The sequence below is a fragment of the Chlamydotis macqueenii genome, chromosome 15, assembly GCF_036417535.1.
Source record: "Chlamydotis macqueenii isolate bChlMac1 chromosome 15, bChlMac1.mat, whole genome shotgun sequence".
NCBI lineage: Eukaryota > Metazoa > Chordata > Aves > Otidiformes > Otididae > Chlamydotis > Chlamydotis macqueenii.
The window spans coordinates 5902771-5914729 of NC_141570.1; the positions used below are offsets into that span (position 1 = coordinate 5902771).

General features: G+C 59.0%; 1 protein-coding gene across 2 annotated transcripts in view; it reads right to left on the reverse strand.

Annotated features, from left to right (window-relative positions):
* The window catches only part of ELFN1 (extracellular leucine rich repeat and fibronectin type III domain containing 1), a 107105-nt gene extending 99967 nt beyond the window's left edge, over positions 1 to 7138 (reverse strand). The window contains exon 1 of one of the 2 annotated variants that reach the window (XM_086759765.1): positions 7009 to 7138. The gene's annotated coding sequence lies outside the window, so the exon portion shown is untranslated. Of the gene's footprint in view, positions 1 to 3852; positions 3893 to 7008 lie in introns of those variants that run through there. The other variant, XM_086759766.1, reaches the window with a different exon arrangement.
* Positions 7139 to 11959: the final 4821 nt, after the last annotated feature.

Sequence of the window (11959 nt, forward strand, 5' to 3'; positions counted from 1 at the left end):
CAGCATTGAAGTGTCTTGTACTCAGGTAAGCAGACACTGTAACAAAATATGCATGCTGTTTATAAAACATATTGAATAGACTTTTCCCTAAAAGATGCCATATAAAGTATGAAATTTTATTATCTCTGCCTGTCCATTTTACAAAGATGTACACAAACAGGTTGCCAAATCTGCCTGCAGTTTAACTCCATTAAATCCAATGAATGAGTTTGGCCCACAAAAACTCTGCACTTACTGTAATAAAGCTAAAAGCTGATAGCAGCTGATACAGGAGAACACACGCATTTCCAAAAACTTATTCCTGCTGATTTAAAAATACGAGTGAGCTAGAGACTGCCCTTGTCCAGCTCCTGAAGAAATGCCAAAACGGGGGGAAAAAAAAAAAAACCCAGACCTTGGAGTTTTCCCCTCCAGATCCCCCTAAGCACAAAGGGGAGAAGCCAGCGGTGTTGCGTTTATCTGGCTTCTCCCCGAGAGCCCTGAGCGCGTACGACGTGCGGGTTTGAACAAAACGCTAGACGGTTTGGTCCCCAAGCGGGGCAGTACCCCATGCAGGGTCATGGGTCTGGACCCCGCCCTGGGACACCCACTTCTCCCACACTGGTCCCCAGAGAGATAGGTGTGCTCAGGCTGCCGGGGCAGGGATGCAGGATGCTTTGCTCCCTTTTGTTCGCAGAGGGCTTTCCTCGTGATCAGTGGTTCCCTGGCCACCAGGTCATCTCAGATTATACCTTGACCCTTACATTGCATGCAGGACTATGTCAAGTGATACAGAGGCTGAATGACAGATTTTAATTGTCGCCTGATTGATGGGGGCGGGGGGGGAGTTGTTTGTCGAGGTTTTTTTAAAAATGCCTTTCTTTCCGGCTGCTGTCATAACCACACCAACCCCCACCCCCACCCCCACCTCCCCAGCCTCCTCCTCTGCCCCTCCAGCTCCCTTCCGCAGGCTGACACACACCCAGCGCCCTCAGTGCCACCTCCTCCAGACCCTCCTGCCCCAGCTCCTCGTGGTGCACACAGGCTCCAGGTCCCCCTCACCTGGAGCCAACTCCCACAGCTCCTTTCTTAGATATTTATTATTATCTGCTTCTATTACAGGGATGTCTCAGGGACCCAGACAACCCTTGTGATAGAGGCTGTACGTATATTCACCACTCCAGCAGCCAAACAACACCTCACATATCATTTCTTGCTCTTCCTCCTCACCAAGCCCCTGCTACCACCCTCCTGGGGTGCAGCAGACATGGGACCAAGGCTCGGGGTCTGCACTCCAACCCCTTGACCCCAAGGTCCCCACAGCCCTGCTGCCTTCCTCACCCACAGTTTGGGGCTATGCACAGCTCCACAGCCATCCCACTGAGCCCCACTCAGGTCCTCTCCTCCCCACCAGCCTCCTCTGGGCCCAATTTCCTGCTGACCATCACACCTCCCCCTCCCCACACTCAGATGCTCAGCCCCACTGCTGTCCTGCCATCAGGCTCACTCAAACCCTCCCCCAGGCTCTGGGTTCATAAACCAAAAAAAAAAAACCCAGCAACCATACCAGATCATGCAGAACACTGCTCAGGGCTGTGCTCCCACCTCATCCCCCCTTACAACCCCTGCAGTAGCTTCCCCCCTCCACCTCAAAGCCTTGCTGATGACTCCACACCAGCTGCCCCCCATCACAGACCACTGAAAAAGGCACAACCCACCCACAGCAAGCACCCAACCCCACATCCTCTTTCCTCTTTCCTCTTTCCTCTTTCCCTTCCCCCTCCCCCCCCCCCCCCCCAAACTCCTCACTGCCCTGCAGCAGCTCCTTCTTAAATCCCTCTGCTCCACCAGGCTCCCCAATGCCCTTTGCTGAGAAACCACATCATCCCAGGCTTTTTCTACACCTGGAGTTAACACCGATTCACAGCCCAGTGCCAGCAGCTGGGATGCTGCGGGCGTCGTTGTGCTGCCGTAGCTTTTCTCGGTGTGAAATCCCAGCCCTGGAGCAGTGGGCAAGGAAACTCCACTCGGACAAGCGTGGCTCGGATGCACCTGGCTGCTGCTCTGTGTCCCTCTGGGACATGGGGCTTCACTGACATAACCCGCTCGCTTGTCCCCAGCACATGCACAGGGAAAATAAGCATCGGGATAAAAATTGCCCAAGGATGGGGTTGAGACTCTATAAACAGTTGGGAGAGCACCGGGCTCTCCAGGGCAGGGACCGCGCCTCCTGTCCCCGTCACAGCTTCTCCAACCTCAGCGCTACATCCAGAGCTCAGCTCAGAGACCTCCAAAACCCTGGCCACGTCCTTCTGCAATCCTATATTTAGCATACGATGGGAAAACCAAAATAAATAATCCATAGCTCATAATAATAATAAACCTTGCGCCTTGAACAAGTCAAAAGCCTGACCTTTCAGAGTTAAGCCGTCCTGGTGAGAGGTTAGCTCTGGTGTTTTCTGATCATCAAACAGGAAAGCATTAGCCAGACAGGGAGAACAAGCTCTTATCTAGACCTGATTTCTCTCCCCTCCAGGGGATCCTGTAGGATATTTCAGTTCTCTCTCACTCGCTGTATGACTCTTCCCTCTCCCAGTTGCTTGAAATCAGCCAAATTCACAATCTAATCTGGCCGGGAGTCAAAGGGGAGAAAAATCAAGTCCTAATGCAGTGACTACTTTGAATGGGGAATTGAAGCCAATCAGAAAGGCATTATTGATCCCTGCTCCCAGCACCTCGGTCGGGGAGGGGAAAGCCGCGGGCAGCCGCAGAGCTGCCTTGCCAGGCCTGCAGCTTTCCCAGCGCTCGCCTGGGCTGGGAGCCGGCGTGAAGTGGTAGCCAGCCCCATCCGGCACGAGTTCTCTGCCTGTGGATGTAGGCAGGGAGAGCACACAGCACCCCTGTGCCGGCACTGGCCGGCACCCGCGGCGTGTGCTAGCCTACAGCGTGCAGGAGCCCACGTGTGTGCAAGAGCGTGGCTCTGTGTGCTACCTACCAGAGTGTGTTTGTGTGCAAACACTTCCAGCGCGCATCGCTTTGGAGTGGACCCATCTGCGAGAGCAAGGCTGCTCCATCGCATGGTGCGTGCCTGCGTGTGTGTGCACGGCAAGGGCTGCACGCACTTAGGCAGCAGTTGTGTGGGGCAGCTCTGTGTGACAGCCAAAGCACCGGCTGCAGGGCAGGGAAGCGGGTGTGTGTGTTTGTGTCCCAGTCCCGCCTCAGCTGCCCACCCGCCTGATCCACACAAGCACAATCCCCACAGAGGCGGGGGAAGGCAGCAGGGTGGCTCAGCCCAGGCAGCGGGGCAGGTGAGGCAGAGGATGGGGAGCAGCTGGACAGGGCTGGGCTCAGCTCTGGGCATCCCTGGGTGAGATCCCGATGCTTTGGCCCGCGCCAGCGCTAGCTACGCGCTCCTCTGCCTTACGTAATGGCAGCAGGGATGTAGTGGAGAAAGGGGGATGAAGATCGGGGGGACAGGAGCCCCCCACTGAACCCCTCCCAAAACAAAGGAGGTCGGAGCAGAGGCTGGATGCCCCCCAGGTAGGGTAAATCCGGAGGCCAGGCCGAGGCAGTCGCGTTGCCACCGCGGGGTGCGCAGCGCCGAGCAGAGCCCGGCCGGGCCGCTGCCCCCCTGCCCAGAGCGGGCTGTCCCGGGAAAGGGGCTCTGCAGTCCCCGAGCCCCCCCGAAGCCGGGCGGCAGTACCGAGGGAGGGGGGAGTCCTGGGAAGTTTAGGAAATCTCACATTTTGCAGGGAAACATCCCCCCAAATAAAACCCCAAACCCACGCGGGTATCCCGGCGGCTCCTGTCACCCTCACGTCGGGCTGTGTCCCCCAAACCTGCGGGGCCGGGTGCCCACCGGCACCTCCTTACCTGCCGGCGTCACGGCTGCTGCTGCTGCTGCCTGTCCTGCCCTGCTCCTGCTCCTGCTCCGGCTCTGGCTCTGGCTCTGGCTCTGGCTCTGGCTCTGGCTCTGGCTCTGGCTCTGGCTCTTCCTCCTCCTCCTCCTCCTCTCTCCCTCTCCCTGCTGCTTGGGGCTCTTTATGGAGATTCATTCATTCATTCATCTCTTCCCATCGGTCCCTCAGCCTTTCCCTGCCTCCCGGAGGCAGAGCGTGTGACGCCTCGCCCCTTTCCAGCCACTTTCTGCTGTCACACAGCGGCGCTGCCCCAGCCTGGAGGGGCGGATGGGTTGGGGACACGCGTGGGCAGCCACGGGCCGTGGGAGCATCCCCACAGCACGAGGGGGAGACGGGGGGGGCGGGCGTGGGCACGTCACTGACCCGCCCTGGGAGTAGGGGGGTGGAGGATACAGGCGGTTTCGGGAGCCCACCATCGCGGCATCGGGTCGCCCCCACGGCTTTCCGCGCTGCCCCATCCCACGCCACGCCGCTGCCCACCGCCGCTCGCTCCCTGACCCCCTCTCTGCTCGCCCCCTCCGCTGCCCCCAGCCCACCCCTGCCCGCCCTTCCTCCCCCTCTCCCGCTGCCTCCGCACCCGCGGCAGGACCGCATCCCGCTCCGCGAGCGCTGCCCCGTCCACGCAGCTCGCAAAAGCGCTGACTCAAGCCCGGAGAGGAGCGGCTGAGCCCGGCGCAGGGAGCCAGCCCTCCACCCGCCCGATTCCCCCCTTCACGTGCTCTGGTTCCCCTCTTTCCCGCTCCCACCCCGCATCCCGGGGGCTGCTCGCCCCTCCAAGTTCATCCCTGTCCCAGCCTTCCCCAGGACGGGGGTCCCTCCCGCTACATTTTTTTTTTTTGAGGGGGACACGCTCCCGGCCCCCACTGACAGCGCCCCACTGCCTTGGTGGGGCAAAACCGGGGGGCGTTAACCGCAGGGCTGTAAGCCCTGCGAGGTGCTGGGCAGCACGGCGGGATGTGCGGGGGGTGTTATTTTAGCTGCCGAACTTCAGGGGTTTGCCTCCTCTCTGCACAGGGTTTTTCTTCGCAGCCAGGCAGGGCGGAAAAAAAAAAAAAAACGCTTTTTCCCCCTTAAAGACACCGTCGGAAATTTGAAGGTTTAGACGCTGCCGGAGCCTTCAGAGCGACAAATCGTGAATTTCGGGTGAAACCCCTTAAAAATACTTCCCGGAGGGCCTCGCCCGCCCCCTGTTCGAGCCGTGCCGTCTGCACGGCCCGTCCCACCCCCCTTTTGCAACGTTGCCATCGATTTCGATTAACGATCGCTTTCCTCACCGCCGCAAACTTCTAAATATTTAATACCGTGCCAAACCGGCACCGGAACGCACGGAGCTGACGGGAGGAGGCGAATCCCCGGCTGCCTCAGCCCCGGGGGCAGCCTGTTGATACCGGTACCCCCTCCCCACTTCCCCTCCCTCCGCTGGGCTTTCCCGAGGCTGCAAATCACAACCTGGACGTGGGCAGCATCGCGGTTCCCCCCGGCTGCTCGGCCCGGGGAAGAGAGGAATGTGCGGGGATGCGGGGGGTTTTTTTGGCCAGGAAGAGCTGGGGGAGGAGAGGAGGGTGCGGGGAAGGGGCGGGACACAGAACACCAACATGTCCCCAGCACTGGGATGCTGCTGCCGGCCGGGTCCCGTCCCGCATCGAGCGGGATTGGCACCCCCCGGGGGTATGGGGTGCTTGGATGAGTCCTGCCCCGTGGGGAGGGACGGGGGCTGAGCCCACCACCCTGGCATCCCTGGGCACTGTCAGGAGGGACCCAGGCTGGGGGGGTCCTGCCCAGGGACCCCCCAGGGAAGGAGTGGAGAGTCCCAGCCCCACGCTGGGGAGTGGACGGGCCTCCCCCGCCCCCCCTTCACGCCCCACCGCAAGCCCCCAGCCCCGGCCGAGGTCCATTAAAACGCAATCAAGAAAATTCTTTGGCAACTCAGGCCGCGGTTTAACACCGGCTCCGCGGACGGGCGAGTGCCCCGGTCCTGCGGGCTCAGGCTGAATTTGGGAACCGAGACAGAACTTTACAGCAACGTCTGTCATTATAATCAAAACCACAACACACCCACCGGGAACACGCTCCTTCCCGTCCCCCTCACCTTTTTTTTTTACTTTTTTTTTTTTTTTTTTTTTTTTTGCAAAAGAAGCGCAAGAGGCTCAAAGTCTCAGACAGGCACCTGCCCCCGCCTCCCCAAGCGGCAGCCGTCGACCCTCCCGCTCGGCCCGCAGCCGCACCGGGCGAGGATACGGGGCGGGAGCCGTCCCGGGGACCGGTCCCTGGATGCAGTGTGTGTGTGTCCCCCATACCGGAGCACGGACACCCTTGTCCCCCCTCAGCCAACACCGCCCTCCTCCATTAATTGTCTTTAATTAAAGCTCTATGTGCTTTCGCCAGGACAGAAATAGCCGCTGAAGGAGCGCATGTGGGCAGGCAGGTCCGAACCGCCGGCGTGGGAATGCAGAAGGGATTTTTTTTTGCAGCTGGGGGGAGCAGAGCCGGGAAGCGGCTCTACCACAGCCCCCACTCCAAGGCCCGGGGCTGCCGGGGTTATTTGGGGTGTTAGGTGAAAGCCCCCGCCCCCCTTCAGCGATCGGTGCGGCGCGGAGAGGGAGCGGGTGGAAGCCCCCTGCCTCCGGGGGGAGGATGCTGCCCGCGGGACCGGCTCTTCCCCCGGAGCCCGGGGGCTTCCCGCAGGCACCAGTGGCAGGGGCTCCCCCGGGAATGCTCCGGCTCGGGGGCACCCCACAGGAGGTGGGGGAGACGCCAAAGTGGGGATCCCCCGTGGGTCAGAAGGGCCGGACACGGGCCGGGCGGGCTTCCCCCAGCTCCGCGCCCCCGAACCCGCCGTGGGGGACCCGCTCCGGGCCCGACCCCTCCTCGCAGGTGGGGGAAGAGGGGAGCCGGAGCGGCGGCTCCAGCTGACCCCGGGTCTCCCCCCTCCCCTGTCCCCCCGCCCCCAAAGTCCCAACCCAGGGTGCAGCCGCGAAAAGTTTGGCGACCCGGAGCGGCCACCGCGGGCTGTGCGGGGCTGGCCGGGCACCCGGGGCGGGCAGACACCGGGGGCGAGCTGGCAGCGGGCGGGGGGCTCAGCCCCGAGGGTCGGGGGCTCCGGACTCACCTCATTTGCTCCGGCGGCGGCTGCGGGCGCTCGGCGCCCCGAGGCGCGGTGATGGGCGGCGGCGGTTCCCCCGCGCCCTTCCAGGCGGGCGGGCCGGGGGCTGGAGGCGGGCAGGGAAAACGCAGCCGGAGCCGAGCAAATCCCAGCGCTGGAACCGAGAAGAGAAGGGCTGCAGCTCCTCACTGCGTCAGGCGGAGAGCCCTGCCCGTGCGGGCGGCGCCGGGCAGCGCTGCCAGGCCCGGGGGGCTCCCGGCGGCTCGGCTGGGGCGGGCACGGCTCGGCACGGCGGTGCGGCTCGGCTGGGCTCGGCCTAGCACGGTCCGGTTCGGCTCGGTGCGGCCCGGTTCGGTATGGCCCGGTTCGGTTAAGCCTGGCTCGGTATGGCCCGGTTCGGTTAAGCCTGGCTCGCCTGGGCTCGGTGCGACCCGGTTGGGTCTGCCCGAGCTGCCACGGCGGGGAGCGATGAGCGGTTTGGGGGGGAGCCGGGCTGGCACCGGAGGGGCGGGGGGGCGTGTGTGTATATGACATTGCCTGTGTGTGACACTGTGTGTGTGTGTGAGACACTGCGTGTATGTGACACTGTGTGTGTGACATTGCGTGTGTGTGACACAGTGTGTGTGACACTGTGTGTGTGTGTAAGACACTGCGTGTGCATGACACTGTGTGTGTGACACTGTGTGTGTGTGAGACACTGCGTGTATGTGACACTGTGTGTGTGTGACATTGCATGTGTGTGACACTGTGTGTGTGACACTGTGTGTGTGTGTGAGACACTGCGTGTGTGTGACACTGTGTGTGTGACACTGCGTGTGTGACACTTGCATGTGGGTGACACCACGTGTGTGAGACACTGCACGTGTGACACTGTGTGTGTGTGACACTGTATGTGACTGTGTGTGTGGCACTGCGCGTGTGAGACACTGTGTGTGTGTGACACTGTGTGACACTGCATGTGAAACTGTGTGTGTGGCACTGCGTGAGACACTGTGTGTGTGACACTGTGTGTGACACTTGCATGTGTGTGACACTGCGTGTGTGTCTGACACTCTCTGTGTGACACTCCAACACCGTGTGACACTGTGTGTGCGTGACTGACACTGTGTGTGACACCTTCTGAGAGCAGGGGGCGGTTGTTGGGGTTTGTGAAGGTGCCAGTGTGCACGTCAGGGGTACCTGCCTCTCTGTGTGTGACACGGTGCTGGGGGGGTGACACCTGGGGGGTGCAGGGATGAGTGTGTTGGGTGTGTGTCAGTGCTGGGGGGTACATGTGTGTGTGTGACAGGCCGGGGGGGTGCAGGAGCCCGGGTGTCTGTATTTACACATGTGTCTGTGTGAGCCAATGTGAATATCTCTGTGCATCCCCCTGTGGGCACGACACCCCCTCACACCGAACCCCAATCTCCATGGGTCACACTGGGCCTCACCGGGGCGAGCGGGCTGACAGAGCCGGGACAGTGATGGGGCTGGGCCTGGACCCCCGCCCGCAGCCCCCCAGGGTCCCCAGCCCCTGTGCTCAGCCCTTCCCAGGCACCCTCCTACCGCAGACCACCCCTCGCCTGACCCACAGCCCGTCCCGCCTCCCCGCTTTTGTGGGTTTGTTTATTTAATGCTGCTTTAGCAACACAACACATATCTTCAGGGTGATTAAAGTGTGGCTGGCACTGAGCCGGTCCTCGGAAAAAAGTGCTCCTCTCTCTCCCCAGGTGCTGTCATTTGAGGTAAGGACTGGCCAGCGCATTCCTTGTGATGGCCCAAGGTGTCTCAAGCCATCTCCAAAACCGTCTCCAAAACCATCTTCCAGCCTGCGAGTCCCTTTTGCTACCCTGCAAGGAGGTGGCAGGGGAGACGGGGAAGGTGGGATGCAGGAGAGAAATTTCACTCCTTTCAGCTTAATAACAACACCACCACCACCACAGCCAAAAAAAAAAAAAAAAAAATGAGGTGTGGAGTAAAGGAGCTGGGAGACAGCCTGGGAACAGGCAAGCCATGGCCCCTCTCCAAACGGCAGCTGGCAACCTGGCACAGCGCTCAGCTGCGTTAGACACACAGCCCCAGGGAAGCGTCCACAGAAACGCAGGAGCCACCCCTGCGTGATGGAGAGGATGGGGCAGGGAGAAGGGCTCCAGCATCTTCTGCTCTGCAGCCCTGATCCAGCCCTCGACCCACTGGGGAGGCTGTGGGGCTTGGTGCCTGTGCGAGCTGGTTGCTTTGGGGTTCTTCCATTCCCATTCCCATTCCCCACCACCACCTGGGCTCTTGAAGCATGGGAGACCCCTCCCTCGCTGGAGCAGGGATATCCCATTTCTCCCATGTCCCACGGATGCCCTTAAGTCAAGGAGCTCCCGCTTTGGACTCATAAATGTGACTCAATTGCTCTGAACACTCACAAATGTTCAGATAGCGACATGAAATAGGCAGGGGGGCATTGTGAGGGTGGCTCTGGGGAAAAGGGAAAGGACGCTGCCAGGTCCCTTTGGGTGCTAGGAGCAGGGTGTCCCAGGGTGCAGCCCCCTCCGCGGTGCCACACAGGGTTCATGCCAGCCCTGGAGCTGGATCTGGCCCCTGGCAGCTGAAAGAAGAACCGCCCGGAGGGGACAAGGATGCCACCAGTGCTGTGCTACACCACAGGTCTTCACCCATGGAGATCAGCAGCGAGGAGAGGGAAGATTTGCAAGAGGCTCTTTGCAAATTTGCTGCCCGCTGGCACGCAGCGCTCAACTCCCCAGGGCTGCTTTGGGAAGAGGCAGCCCCCCCAAACCTCGAGCCTCCCCCGTGCCTCAAGGACGGGCTCTAAAGCAGCGTCACTCCTACCAGCCGCCGGGCCAGCGGGGTGTGGGGGGATGGAAGGACATGGTGCAATCAAACAACTTTGCAAACCAAGATAAATTAATAAAAGAAGTAAGCACTTCTGAGCGAGCTGTTCCAGTTCGTCTGGGAGGAAGTGACGCCAACCCAGCCTCTGGCCCTATATTTAGTAAAAATCTAAACCAGACATTGATAATATTGTTAAAGACAGGAAGGAGTAAAAGAAGACGTAGCCTTGCTGGGGTGACTGATCTATTTACGCAAGACAGTGGGAGGAGTGCTGTGAGAAAGGTGTCTGGGGTCAGGAGAGCCTCTGCGGGCCCTTCCCCTCCACCAGCAGAAGACAACGTCTGACACAGGAGGTTCGAGCTGTCCTAACCCAGTTTAACGAGCGGTATGGGAGGGAGAAGGGGTTAATAAAACATTGCCTGCTTCCCCCAGCGATGTGGAGGTGGTACAGGAACAAGAGCTCTTCTGCTGGCTTTTGTGGCACCACCTGGAAAGAAAACAGCCAAGGGACAGAGCGTTGGCCGGGCCGTGTTCCACTTGTCAGTGCAGACGGGGAGCTGTTAAGTTAGGTAAGGACATCAGTGGCTCTGAAACACGGTGTGACCTTGGGCAAGCGAGTTCCTCCTGGCCTTGCTCAGGACAGGGACCGAGTTGTCCCTCATGTAGTGCCCACAGCAGCAGAGCTCGACTCTGGGTTCTGTTGGTGTCACAGTGATTGTGACAACCTGGTGTCCTCCAAGAGAGAAAAGCGCTCACCAAAACAGGGGAGTCTGAAGGAAAAGGTGGCAACATGACAGCCTTGTGGTAGCCTCTGTGCAGAGCCTGGGGGAGAGACAGATGTCCCCACCCTCGCTTCACGGGGACCCCATGGGGATGAGGGATGGAGGTCTGGGGTCCTTGGCTCAGTTACACCATTGCTCTCCCCTCAAAAGCCATGGCTTGAAGTCACCATCCAGCAATACCAGGGGATGCGGCCGTGCGGTTCCCAGCGATGTACCAGCGCGGCTGTGATGACGGGCTGTCCAAGGGATCATTTTTTTGCAGCCTGAGATGCTTCTTAGCTGTCGTTGTCAAATCCTATCTAAAAATCATCAGACTAATTATAAAACAAAAAATGACATTTTACAGGCGGTTAGTGCTGCAAGTGGACTAAGGCCTTATGGTATTTAAAGTATGCTTGGAAAACAACTGCGATATTTATGTCTGGGAAAGAGTGACCGGGCTTGGGCAGAAGCTGCATTTCAGAGCATCTTTGTTTAACATACTCAGCCTTGGTGATGACAAATATTACTGCACATCACCACCCCAATTTTTCAGGGTGCTAAGACCTCATCCATTGCAAATCATACCTGCTGTAGACTTGGCAGCTTGGATGCGTTTCTATAGATTCCCATTTGCTCTGTTTTTTTTTTTTTATTTTTGTCTTTGAAACTCTAAAGAAGTCAATTTTATGTCAGTGAAAGGTACCAGCGGTGGGGACAGGGGACTTCTGCCAGCCCACAGCCCAGGTGCATCATGAATTGCCCTGCTTAGGGCCTCCCATGTGGAGCTGGTGTAGACATCCAGGACTGGTTTGGTCTCGAGAGCCACTTTTTTTTGCTGGGCTTGGCAGCTAAGGTGATATCCATGACGACAGTGGAGTTGTCATGCAGACCCTCAACTGCTCAGCTACCTCTCAATGCGCAGACACTTCCCTACAGCACGTGTTGCTTGTACTGACCACCAAAGTTTGAAAATGGGCTTGATGTGGTCCTATTCCTCCTCGTTGATGCTGAGCGCTATCTCCCTACCATGCTTGCATCCCTGTGGAGCATAAGGGGTCCTAAGGTTATGATTTTGGATTCAGTGCAGCAAAGACTGAGTGTCCTTCTCAAAGGCCCAAAGGGACTCATCCCACGGTTGATGGTTTCTTTTGGCCCATCTGGATACCCTGACGCACTATTGTAGTGCGGATTACATAGCACCTTCCACCTGAGGACCTCCAAGTGAGTAAACAGAGAGAGTAATTCACAATGAGTAATTTTTTTAAAGATGTTTGTCTTTTTTTTCCCCCCTTTCATATGCCCATTGTCCATGAAGTGAATGAGAAATTCTCCAGTGCACTTGTTTGATGTTATTCACAAGTCTCTTCAGTTAA